This window comes from Penaeus monodon, unplaced genomic scaffold (genome assembly GCF_015228065.2).
Source record: "Penaeus monodon isolate SGIC_2016 unplaced genomic scaffold, NSTDA_Pmon_1 PmonScaffold_5252, whole genome shotgun sequence".
NCBI lineage: Eukaryota > Metazoa > Arthropoda > Malacostraca > Decapoda > Penaeidae > Penaeus > Penaeus monodon.
The window spans coordinates 1-11,467 of NW_023660166.1; the positions used below are offsets into that span (position 1 = coordinate 1).

General features: G+C 41.6%; 3 non-coding genes across 3 annotated transcripts; 1 reads left to right on the plus strand and 2 right to left on the minus strand.

Moving 5' to 3' along the window:
- Positions 1–256: 256 nt before the first annotated feature.
- On the plus strand, positions 257–417 carry LOC119571133. The gene has a single exon (XR_005228520.1). It is a non-coding gene; the product is annotated as a U1 spliceosomal RNA (small nuclear RNA).
- Positions 418–1,113: 696 nt separating this feature from the next.
- LOC119571136 lies at positions 1,114–1,230 on the minus strand. Its single transcript, XR_005228523.1, has one exon. It is a non-coding gene; the product is annotated as a U5 spliceosomal RNA (small nuclear RNA).
- Positions 1,231–8,028: 6,798 nt separating this feature from the next.
- LOC119571135 lies at positions 8,029–8,144 on the minus strand. The gene has a single exon (XR_005228522.1). It is a non-coding gene; the product is annotated as a U5 spliceosomal RNA (small nuclear RNA).
- Positions 8,145–11,467: the final 3,323 nt, after the last annotated feature.

An 11,467-nucleotide genomic window follows, 5' to 3' on the forward strand; every position in this document is an offset into this window, starting at 1 on the left:
AAAAAAAAAAAAAAAAAAAAAAAAAGGGGGCCCCTTAAAAATTACTTTTTCTTTTAAAAAAGGAAAAAATTTAAAAATTTTTTGGGAAATTGGTTGGGATCATTGCATCTTTTTTCCCTACAGTTTAAAAATATGAACATAATGTAGTTCACTAGGAATCTTCGCAAAAAAAAGTTCAATTTGATTTTTGTATTAGTGTTATAGAGCGGTGGGTTCTCAAAAGTGGGGAGCGGGGGCGGCGGGTGGGTTGTTTAGCATATTTACCTGGCACAGGGATCCCGTGATCTAAAGGCGGTTTTTTCCCAAGGCGAGGCTCCCCCATTGCACTCCTTTGGGCGCTGACCCTTGCGATTAACCCAAAATGTGGTTAACTCGGTGCGCAATTTTTGTTTGGGGACTGGTTCCGCTATCCCCCTTTTACTATCGTTTACAAATATCCCACCCCCCTTTTTTTTTCGTTATACAATATCCGCTATCCCCTTTTACATATCGTTATAAAAAAGTTTTAATTAAACTAGCTCTCTTAGTGTTGGCGAGAAAATTCAAAAATGGCTTAGCTCTTTTAAAATGCTTAGGTTTGATATATCCCATTAAATATATTTTAAACCAACTAAATAGAAAAAACGTCGGTGGCTATTTTTTTATTCTCGAAAATTATTTTTTACATCCCGGACATACGATTTTGTAACCCTTTAATTAGCTACCATTTTACTGAACTTTGGGAGATACCATTTGGGAAAAAAAAAATAAAATATCGAAAACATTGACAACTATTTTATTATTTTTTATTTTTTATTATTTTATTATTTTTTTTATATAACCCATATAATAAGAAAACTTTTGTTTTTTCCTTTAGTAATTGTTTTGATCATTTAGTTGCTTTTTTGCGTATCAATTTGGGCGAAACTTTTTGTTAAGAATATTTATTTTCCCTTCAGAAATAAAATTTGTTAACACTTCCTAAAACTTCAAGATTGGGTTTTAGATGAAATGAAAGTGTATGAATTCTTGGGTCTACTTAAAAAGGGAAATGGGCATTCTAACGGTTTTTGAAACTAAATCCCCTTAAACATATACTTTTAATAAAAATGTAATAGTCTTACTATATTTTAATGAACCCCCAAAGGGGGCTATAGAAAAAAATTGAATAAAACACAAGTTGTTCCCCTCCACAAACCCCTTTAGAAAGGGGCAAAAAGATTTATGGTTTTTGAAGGGAAACCAGAGTTAGGTATAAATGGTCACCCAGTAACCACAAAGGTAGGCTGGGATCTAAACGTAAATATAAGACAAAAAAGGTTTACGTGAGAAAATAGATATTTATCTTAAAAGGTTGCACATTTAAAACAAAGGGTGTAATCATGATTTTTCAAATTAACCAAATATAATTGTCAGGGGAGATTTTAAATTAATTGATATAACACTTGAAAAATTTAAAAACCCCATATAATCCCCTTACTATCATAAACAATCAAAATCGATTTTTTTAAGATTCATGAAACTTTGGGGTTCAAAACAAAAACATCTAGGGGTGTTATATATTTATGCACCAAAATTTCGTTGGGAAATTACAAGAAAATATTTTCTAGAGATTGGTTTTTTATTGCACCCCCCTTGGCTTTTTTTTTTTAATTTTGAATGGGCAAACTAACCCCATATCATCATACATGTACCAACATACGCGGAAAATCCGGTGTAGTAAACGAAGTTGTTGTAAAAAAATATCTGTGAATGAACATCGAAACCCAAAAACCCTATCATACTTTTTTAGACCACTATTAGTCGATTGCCGGGTTTTTTCGCCGAGATTCTCGGAATATATTCGCCACATGAGGACTGTTAGTGTAACCTCTGACGGGAAGGTGTCAAGTGTTGTGCTTTAGAGATTTGATGCCGTTTACTCGGTTACCGATCTCAGAGGAGGATTCAAACCCAGTCTGGAAGTATAGTAAACTCCTAACAAGGAAAAAAAAAACTAATTACAAAACGAGAGCTTGGGCCACTTATAGAAGAAACTTGAACAAAAAGTAGAAACAATTTTCACTATATTTGGTATTAAAAGTTTACATAAAATTTCTTAAAAAACAACTATTTTTCGTAATATAAATATAGACCTGATACTTGCTACTAACAAACTATTCTACTGATACCTTACTTCTTTTTCACTTGAATTATTATGCATGCCACGTCTTTTTATTATTGTGAATATTATATTACTACGGGAAATTTTGTAGATCCCTGAAAATTCTGTACCCCCTCTGTTACGTCCTGGAAATATTTTGGCAACCCAACCACTTCGCGTTTAACCCCCTTATTGCTTTTTCGTTTTTGCGAAGAAATTTTTGGGAAAACCCCACCTGTATAAGTCAAAATTTAAATGAATGGTAAAACCCTCTTTTAAAATTTTTCAGTTTGTTTTTCCCAGGGGCTTTTTTTTAACTTCCCCCAAAGAATAAAAATTTGCCTGACGATTCTTATTTAGGGCTGGAAATTTTAATTTGCAACTTTGCTAAATGTATTGTTTTTTTATTCCGATATTGTTTTACAAATATTCGAACCAGGGGAGGTGTACAAAACAGAAATACCCCATTTATATATACAATCCCGAAAAAAATTTTGGGTAGTGAAAAGAATTTGATTTTTGGGGTGTAAGTATCTTTTATATGTTTTGGAAAAATTTTAATGTTACTTTATTTAACCCAAAAACCGATGGGCTTTTGCATGGAGTAAATCCCCTTTCCACTGTGATTTACTTTATTTTTTTTAAAATTTTATATTATTATTTTTATTTTTTTCCATAGAAGGCTCACTTGTTACAAGCCCAACAATATTAAATTGCAAGTACTACCTATCTGTCTTTTTACCCTTTTCCCTTTTTTTCAAAAAAAATTTTTTATATTTTTTCGTACCAAAAGATAAAGTAACTAATAAAAATTTCTATACAAAAAACTAACCCCATCGATATTCATAGCAATTAGTAAAAAAAAACCCTTTTTCCCCGAAAAATTCCCCAAGAAAAAGGTTTGAAATCAGGTGGGGGCCGCAAGGTCTTTTAATAAAATCCTTTGGGGCCCTAACACTTACAGGGGGCAAAAATAAAAAATAAAAAATAATGTTCCCGGCCGACCCCCCTCGTCTCTCGGGCCAAACCAACACAAGGCGGCTAGGCAGAGGGGCGGTTTATCGCCAGGTGTGGAACACTGAACAGCGCCAAGGGGCCCCCCGAACACCACAGCGTCCAAACCCCCAAGGAGAGGAAACGCCAAGTGGCGAGGCAGGGGCACGAGTAAAACAAAATGACAGTTTTTCCCTTTTTATTTCAAAAATTTTTTACCCGTACACTTTTCTATAGGCACAATACGGGGGGAAAACCCCCAAAAAAGAAAATGTCAATTTTGCACGTTACTGCTTTAACAGGGCAAACACAAATTTTAAATTTTCAGGTCCAAAAGGGGCACACAACGGGGTTCTTCACAGGAAAAGCCCCCCAACCCCGTCTTTTGGTTTGGGCTCCCCGCCCCCCAACACCCAGCTGGGGTCATTTTTGGGCCCGGTTCCCTTTTTCATTTTAAACACATTTTTTGGGGGCCAGTTTTCCGGGAAAGACCCCAGGCTTAGCACTACCCCCCCCTTATAAAGGGCGGGACAAACCCGTCTGCTCTGACATACCTAAAAACCTGAAACAACTACAGAAAATTTTAAATTTTAAAAAATCATTCTCAAAAACCAAAAAAAAATCTTTCATCCGGGGCGCGGCTTTTTTCCCCGCTCTCTCTTGAGTCCCCCTCTGGAGGAGGAGTGGGGGCGGTAGTTTGGCAGTGGCACCCAAGGGATATCTTCGGGCCCCCCCAAAGGACCGGGCTCTGGTCACCATTAAACGCCCGGGCTGCATCCCCCCCTTCCACCGCCAAATGCTCTTTCCCCATCTCGGTCGGGCGTCTGCCCGTCCTAAATGGGGCCCGCTATTTTGGGGCAAACCCTCATCTTTTTTTTTCACCATGGCCCCGGGATAGGTTTCCCTTTGGCCCTGGTACGCCACAGCCGGTGCCCCAAAGTCCTCGGGGGGTCGGCAAGGGCCCCACCCCAAACCAACCCCCTTCGCTCACCCGACGACTCTTCGGGACGCTCCCCCCTTTTTTTTCCTCACAAGTCCCCCGTTTTGGGCACCAGCGGGGCCCCTTTCAGGTCCTTATCAAGATTTTAGCAAACAAAAACTGAAAACTAACCCCCCTCCCCTGGTCCAAACAAGGCCCCAAACCCAACGCTTACGCCTCGGGGCCAGCTGCGGGTTTTTTGGAGGGGGCTCCCGAGGCCCTCTACCCCCGGGGCTTTCACTCTTGAAGTCGACACCGGTTTATGACTCTGCCCCTGGGGGAAGGGGGCAGTCGCTCACCCATAACTCCCTCGGGCACAGGCCAACCTCGGGAAGAAAAGGGGGCAATCTTTCACCGTGCACTCTCACCCGTTTTCCACCAAGGTCGACCAACCACCCCTTTACTCTGCTTAGGTGTTCAAGGCCCCAGCAAGCAGTCTCGCCCCAGATCGGCCACATCCCACCCCCCCCCACCGCGGGAAACCTGCTGCCAGGGCCAATACAAACCCTTTCCACTGGGCCCCTTTGGGCTGCACAAAATTTGCCCCGTGACACACACAGTCCTGGGTGCGTCTGGAATTTCGGCATAGGGGCCAACATATCGGGGGCCCCCACGGGGGCTTCTCAGCCCCAGTGTCCCTGTCAGGGGGCCGGGGGTTTTCCCATTTTATTGGGGGCCCTCCACCTGCATGGGGTGCGGTTTGGGGCCGGCGCTTACCCAAGTCGGGGCCCCCCCGGGGAAAAAGGGATAAAGGGGGGCTGGGTTTCGGCCCCCTTCCCCAGCCGGGTCCAAAGTTTTCCCCCCTGAAACCACTTTCCTTAGCCTTGGGACATGCACTCGGATGGTGCCCATACCTCCACAGTCCTTCAGCCCCGGGCGGGAAGGCATCAAATCCGTCCAGTTGAAGGGACTTTTTTTCCTCCCCCTCTGACACTGCAAACGCCCCTTTTGCCCTTCCCCCACTGCACCCCCCCAACACAACCCTTTGGAAATGCTAGGGCTCACCTTCCTCAATCAAACCTTTCTCCCTTTGGCCTTCGGGCCCCGGAGGTCACGGCGGGGCTGAGCAGTTTGGGCCCTGGGGCCACGGGTTTCCTTCGGGGAAGGCCTCGACCCCAAAAGGCCTTCCCACGCCCCCTGAAAGTCCCAGGGTGTGCCTCCTCAATTTAGATTTCCCAGGGGTTTGGTCCTAAAGCGTCAACCAAAAGAAATCGGGGGCCCGGGCCACAAATCATTTTTTCCGGGGCCCGCGGGGTACGCCCTTTCCTTTACCAGCCCCTTTCCCAAATCCTGGCCAGCGGGGACCCCCGTGTTCCCCATGCTCACGATTCCGTTTCTTCAAGGGGGGCCCGGATTTTCCTTTCGGCCTGGTGGTGGTGCCCCGAAACGGCTTTTTAAAAGCCCCCGGGCCAGCGGGTTTTAAATTTTGGGCATTTGGGGGATGCTGGCGATCCCCCCCCCAACCTTCCCCCGGGGGGCCCCTTACGCTGTTCCCCAGCTTTTGGGGGCCTTCTCTTCCGGGCCCCCCAGCCCGGGGGCAGACCCTATTTCAAAATTGGGGGGGGCCATTTTGCCTCCCGGGGACCCCCTTTTCCCCTCGTCCCTTTCAACTAGCTTCCCTTTCCACAAAATTGTCTGGGGGCCGGAAGGGGCTGCGGGGGGGAAACGCTTTCCTGAACAAAACACGCCCGGGGGGGGGGGAAGGGGGTGGGGGGAGGCAACGAGGGGGGTTTTGACCGGGTCCAAAGTTTCCCGCCCCCTAAAATCCAAGGGGCGGTTCCGAGGGGGGCCCCCCCAAAATTCCCTGGGGGCGACCACGGCTCCGACACGACGCTGCGGGGCCCGGGGGTTTTTCCTCCCCAGGGGACCCCGGGCAAAAACCCCGGAAAACCTGACACCTGGCATCTTTTGGGCCAAAACCTCGTTTTGCCTTCTTTTTGCTTGCACGTTATTTTACCTCGTGACGCCCCCTTTTTCCTCCTTCACTTCCCTCCCCCTCAGGCCCTGAACCCCCGCCTTTAGGGGGGGCCCTGCACCTTCCTTTCCATCATTTTCATTCTTCACGCTTTTGGGCGGGCCCGGGTCGGTGTACTCTGATTTTTCCATTTTTCACAATTCAGTTTGGGCTCTGTGGGGCCCTCAAAAATTTGGGCAGAACTGTTCCTCGGGGCCTTTCCTTTGGCCGGGCATCTGGGAACAAAGGATGGTGGGGGCCTGCTCGCGTGCCCTCTGTGCCGTTTCTTCGGGCCCTTTGTGGCCATTTCCCTCCCTCATACCGGCCCGCAGGAAAGTGTCGGGCCCTTTCCTGGCTCGGTTTTCACCCCCTTTTCGTGCCGGGCCTCAGTCATGGGCCCCCCTCTCGTTTCATGGCTGGCCCCCAAATCTTTGGACGACATGAAAAATTTCGGGGGGCGTCATTTGATCAAATATCAAAATCCCACTCCTGACCCCATTTGTTACCCCGGTCGCCTCGCCCTCTTTTGCCCCCCAACACAAAGCGGCTGGGGCAAAAACGGGGGTGTTATAACAGGGTCTTGAACCTGAACGGGCTCCAAGGGCACCGAACACCCAGGCGCCCGGGGAACACCGGAGAGGAAACGCCAGTGGCGAGGCAGGGCAGAAAGAAACCCCCAACAAAATGACAGCCCTTTTCCTTTATTTCACAAGTTTTTACCCTTACCATTTTTCTATAGGCCCCAATTACGGGGGAAAAAAAAAAAAACCCTGCATGCAAAACCTGCAGGGATACGGGTTATAAACCCAGGGCCAACACAAATTATTCGGGGCCCAAAAGGGGGGCACACCCGGGGTCTTCCAGGGGGGGAGCCCCATTTTCCGTCCCCCTTGCTTTTCCCTCCGCTCCCACCCGGCGTCATTTTTTCCCCTTTTTCCTTTCTTTTGTTAACACATGTTTTCCACATTCCCGAAAGACCCACTGGCGTAGAAATAAAATAATAACAAACACAAAAAATAAAAATAACAAATAAAAAGGGCCCCGTTTTTTCCTGGGGGACTTTGAGTTAAATGTTGTTTACTTTATGAGACTGGGCTTCATTAGTAAAACTTTTGGGAAATATTAATCAAATTTGGGGGCATTTTTTTTCTTCCCCTTAAGGATTTTTTTTTCATCAAAAATTTCTAAACAAAAAAATAACAGTTTTTTTAAAAAATTACTTTTCCCTTTAGGGGCATTCCCGCTATATAGAAATGGACATAGTTTATCATTTTTGGTTGTCATTTTTTCCTAGGGCTTTTAACTAAAGGATAAACCTTTTTCTCGGGGTGGATTATGTTTATCATTATCATATTTTTGATTAATAAATTTGTGTATGTTCACACACAAATATTTTTGGGGGGGATTTTATCTCAAGTAGTTTTCAAAAATGTAAATATAGTAGGTAGACCACTACGTTTTTTATTGTATGTACACATACCACCGCACACCACAGGCACAGGCAAAACATACCACGCACGCGGGGCAACGCACGGGGAAACACATACAAAACGCACGGCGCGCGCGTCCACATCGCAAAATAATAAATTTTTGGGAAGCCATGGGCAAATGTTACACTTTATTTTATTTTTTTATATAAAGAAAACCCTTTTTCACCCCCAAAATTAAATAAAATTAGGATAAAAGTGTAATCTTAGATAAAAAAATTTTGTAAAATTTATGTAATTTTTGGGTGATTTACCGTCGAACCCCAAAATTGTTGGCTTTTTTTTGAGGGGAAAGGGATGTAAAATTTTAAATATAAAGGGGAAAAAAAAATTTTCATTTTTTAAAGCCGAGGATGGAAGGGTTAAAAAGCCTAAAAAAATAATTAAAAACCCAAAAAATATTAAATATTTTTCAAGACTTTCCCTCCTTAAACTATAAAAAAAATATTTTTTTTTTAAAAATCATTATATTTTTATGTTCAATTTTGAGTTTGAACCCACCAAAGGGGGCTATAAAAAAATTGAGTAAGACTCATTGGGGTTGTTCCCCTCCAGGGAAATCTTTAAAAAAGGCGAAAGTTTTTATGGTTTAAGGGAAAAAAAGAGTTACAAAAAATGGAAAACCGTTGCCCAACAAGGTAGACTGAGGTTTCCCGGTAAGGGGCATTTTGTAAAAGGGGGCAAAAAAACCCGAAATTTTTAAAATAAGCCCCAAATTATTTTACTTAATGGGGTTGGGCACGCATAAAATTAAATTTTTTATATATTTAGGGTTAACCAAATATATAAGCCAGGTAGTTTGAACAAACTAAACTTAACAAAAAAAATTTTGAAAGATCGCTTATACGGGGAAATATTTTTTCCCTTTAAATCATCAATCATCGAAAAAAGGGTTTTTAAGATAAAACAAACCCCCTTTTTTAAATTCTCGTTTTAGATTTTTCTTGTATTTAACCCTCGAAATGTGCAAATAAATTTTCCCTTTGAGTACAGGGGGAATTTAAGCCCAAATTATAATAAGGGCTTCGTATTCTATATTTTTGTTTAGCCCCTTGTGTCAGGGTTATTTGTAGGGCGGCCCTTTTTTTTAAACTATTTATAGTGTATCTTAATTTCCCCCACAAATACTTTACTGTATAAAATTTGACCCAAATGGGTTTTAAAAAGGTTTATGTAATTTTTTTTAAAAAGGGGGGAAAACTACGTCCCGTTTTTCTCATTTTTTACATAAACCAAAACAAAACTAAAAAACCCTTTTTTGGTATTAAAAAAGGGACCTCAGTAAAATGTAGTGTGTGAATGAATGTAATTATGAAAGCATGATCATACTTTTTTAGGTCACTTCAAAAGGGGCGATTCCCGGGGTTCTCGCCGAGATTCTGGGAAAAAAATTGTTCAACCACGATGAGGACTGTTAGTGTAATCCTCTGGGGGGGGGAAGGGCGGTTTTTAAAAGGTTTTTGGTTTGAGAGATTTGGGGGACCGTTCTGACTGGGTTTTCCCGATGTTGATTGGGAAGGATCACGAAGTTTGATGTTGAACATAAATCCCAAGAATTGTTCTTAAAACTTTTGACAACCCCGGAAAAGGGGAAAAACTCTTATTTAAAAAGGGTTTGTGGGTTTTCTGCATCGTGGATTTAAAAATCCAAAAAACTGACTTGAGTGTTTAAAACCCAAAAATTTCGGGTTAAATGTTTTGTCTACTCTTGAGGGCCATTGTTATCAGTAATCCCCATTTTTCACAAACCATTTGTTATTGTTTTATTACTATTGCAGTTATTAATTCCGCCCCTTTTTGGAGTTCTGAAAACCCCTTTTTTTCTTCATGAAATTTTATTTTTTTGGGTGCCAGAAACCCCGCAAAAGCCCCTGGATGAGTCGGAATCGTGCTTCACGGACACGAATATATATCCCCTTTGGTCCCCGGGGAAGTAGACATAAAATGTTTAAACAGTTTTAAATTTAGAAAATTACAAAATATTATGGAATACTAATAAACCGGGCCAACCCGGGCAAAGTAATAAAAATCGTAAATTTGTCAAATGTTCAATGTTAACCTAAATTGCAACATGCAAAAATAAAGGGTTTGACGTTTCTTTTAGTGGATCGGGTGATCTAGGTTTGGTTCTCTGATTTAATACGCGTGTTTGAGTTTTTCGTTTTGGAGGGGATTTCTTTTTCCCTATTTAAAAAATCCTTTATTTAATTTAAACTTCATTTATGCACTTGAATTTTTGGTTGGAGGCTTAAAATGTCTCATGGAGTGGGAAGGTCTTTCACCCACCCCAAAATTCAGGGGGGATCAAAATTTTTGATTTTAAAATTATCAACTTTTTTCAAAAATTTTCCCATTTTAATTGCTCCAAAGGGGCAGTACTGTAATAAACCATTGGGGTACTGAAATACCCCGATCCATGGGGAGGTAAAGGAAGACCCTAGAAAATTTCCCCATTTTCTCAGAAATCCTTTAATATCATGTGTTTTGGGGGGGGGGGGGTTACTCCACAATATGTTTCCCATATTGTCAAAATTGAATTTGGGGCATTATTTCACCGTTTGGGGGAAACGGGGAAGCAAATCGGGAAAGCGTCACTCTTTTTGGAACCCTTTTTTGGTACATTTTTTTAAAAAGGGGGGGCAAATGTAAAATATTGAAAATGCATAAAATTTTTTAAATTTTGGGTTCATAAAACCCTCTTCAAAGGAGAAAAACAATTACCAATGAAACATTCTATGAAATTTTTTGGGGGTAGTTTAGGGTTCGGGGTTGTTTTGGACAGAATTTTTTTTAAAACCCCTTGTTTTTTGCATTTCTTTAAAAAAATGTTTTAAAATGTTTTTCTATAGGGAAATTTGGGATAGGGCACTGTAGATGATAAGTCAAGGGTTGGCACAGTTAAAAAAATTTTTTTTTAAAGCACAAAATTTTTGTTTATGATATAATATTAAAAAGGATAATATACCTGGGGCCCAAAGGTTTCATTGATGAATTAGTTTAAAATTTTTTGTTTATGAGTAGTTTAACCCGGGATTAGTGGGGGACCCATTTGACACTAATTCTTTTTGACAAAAAAAAAAAAACGCAAAAAAGGACATAAAGGGAAAACCCAAAAAATTTATAAAAATCCCCTTTGGAGGGAATGGACTTTTTGGGAATTACTGTATTACTTTGTCGTTTCCGACAACAGTGTAGGAATGCCTTTAAAGCGTCACCTCCTCCTATTTACAGAGGGGACGTTGGGATCCTGCAAATGTTTAAAAATTTTATTTAATAAATTGGGAAAATTTTCCCCCGGGGGAGTGGACCAAAACCCCCAGGTACTGGAATACCGGGCTGATCCGGCGGGTTAAGTTTTAAGGGCACCCATAGCAACTTGGGGGCCCATTTTCAAAAAATTTGGGAATATATCTAAAATATTATAGTCTAAAATTGACTTTTACTTCCAGAGTGAATTAGTGGGTTTTCGTATTTAAAATTAAAATTAAAATCTTTAAAAGCATATATCCGCGTGTACATTTTAAAACGTCTGTATTCCCTTTATGCGGGGAAAATGTATATCCATCGGTATTTATGGATATATTGGGATATGTGTGTGTGTGTACGCCACATCAGTATGGCGTACGAAAATTGAAAAAAAAAAGGGGGACTTGGGAAATGTCATATTTGAATTTTAAAATTAATTGCGCCGGGGGCTTTTTATTCACCCCTTTCGATATGTACCCCGGGGGTAGTTTTAAAATATAATGCCTTGCATGTGAACTTTTTGGGGGCCTAAAATTATTTTTGAAATGTAATTTTGTCATTCATTTAATTTCTTTTTTAAAAAAAAAAGGGGAAAAATTTTTTTATTTTGGGGATAAAGTATTGTAGATGGTTTTGAGGTTCTGAGTGTGAGCGATGGGTGGTCGGCGGGTGGGGTAGTTTTTTGC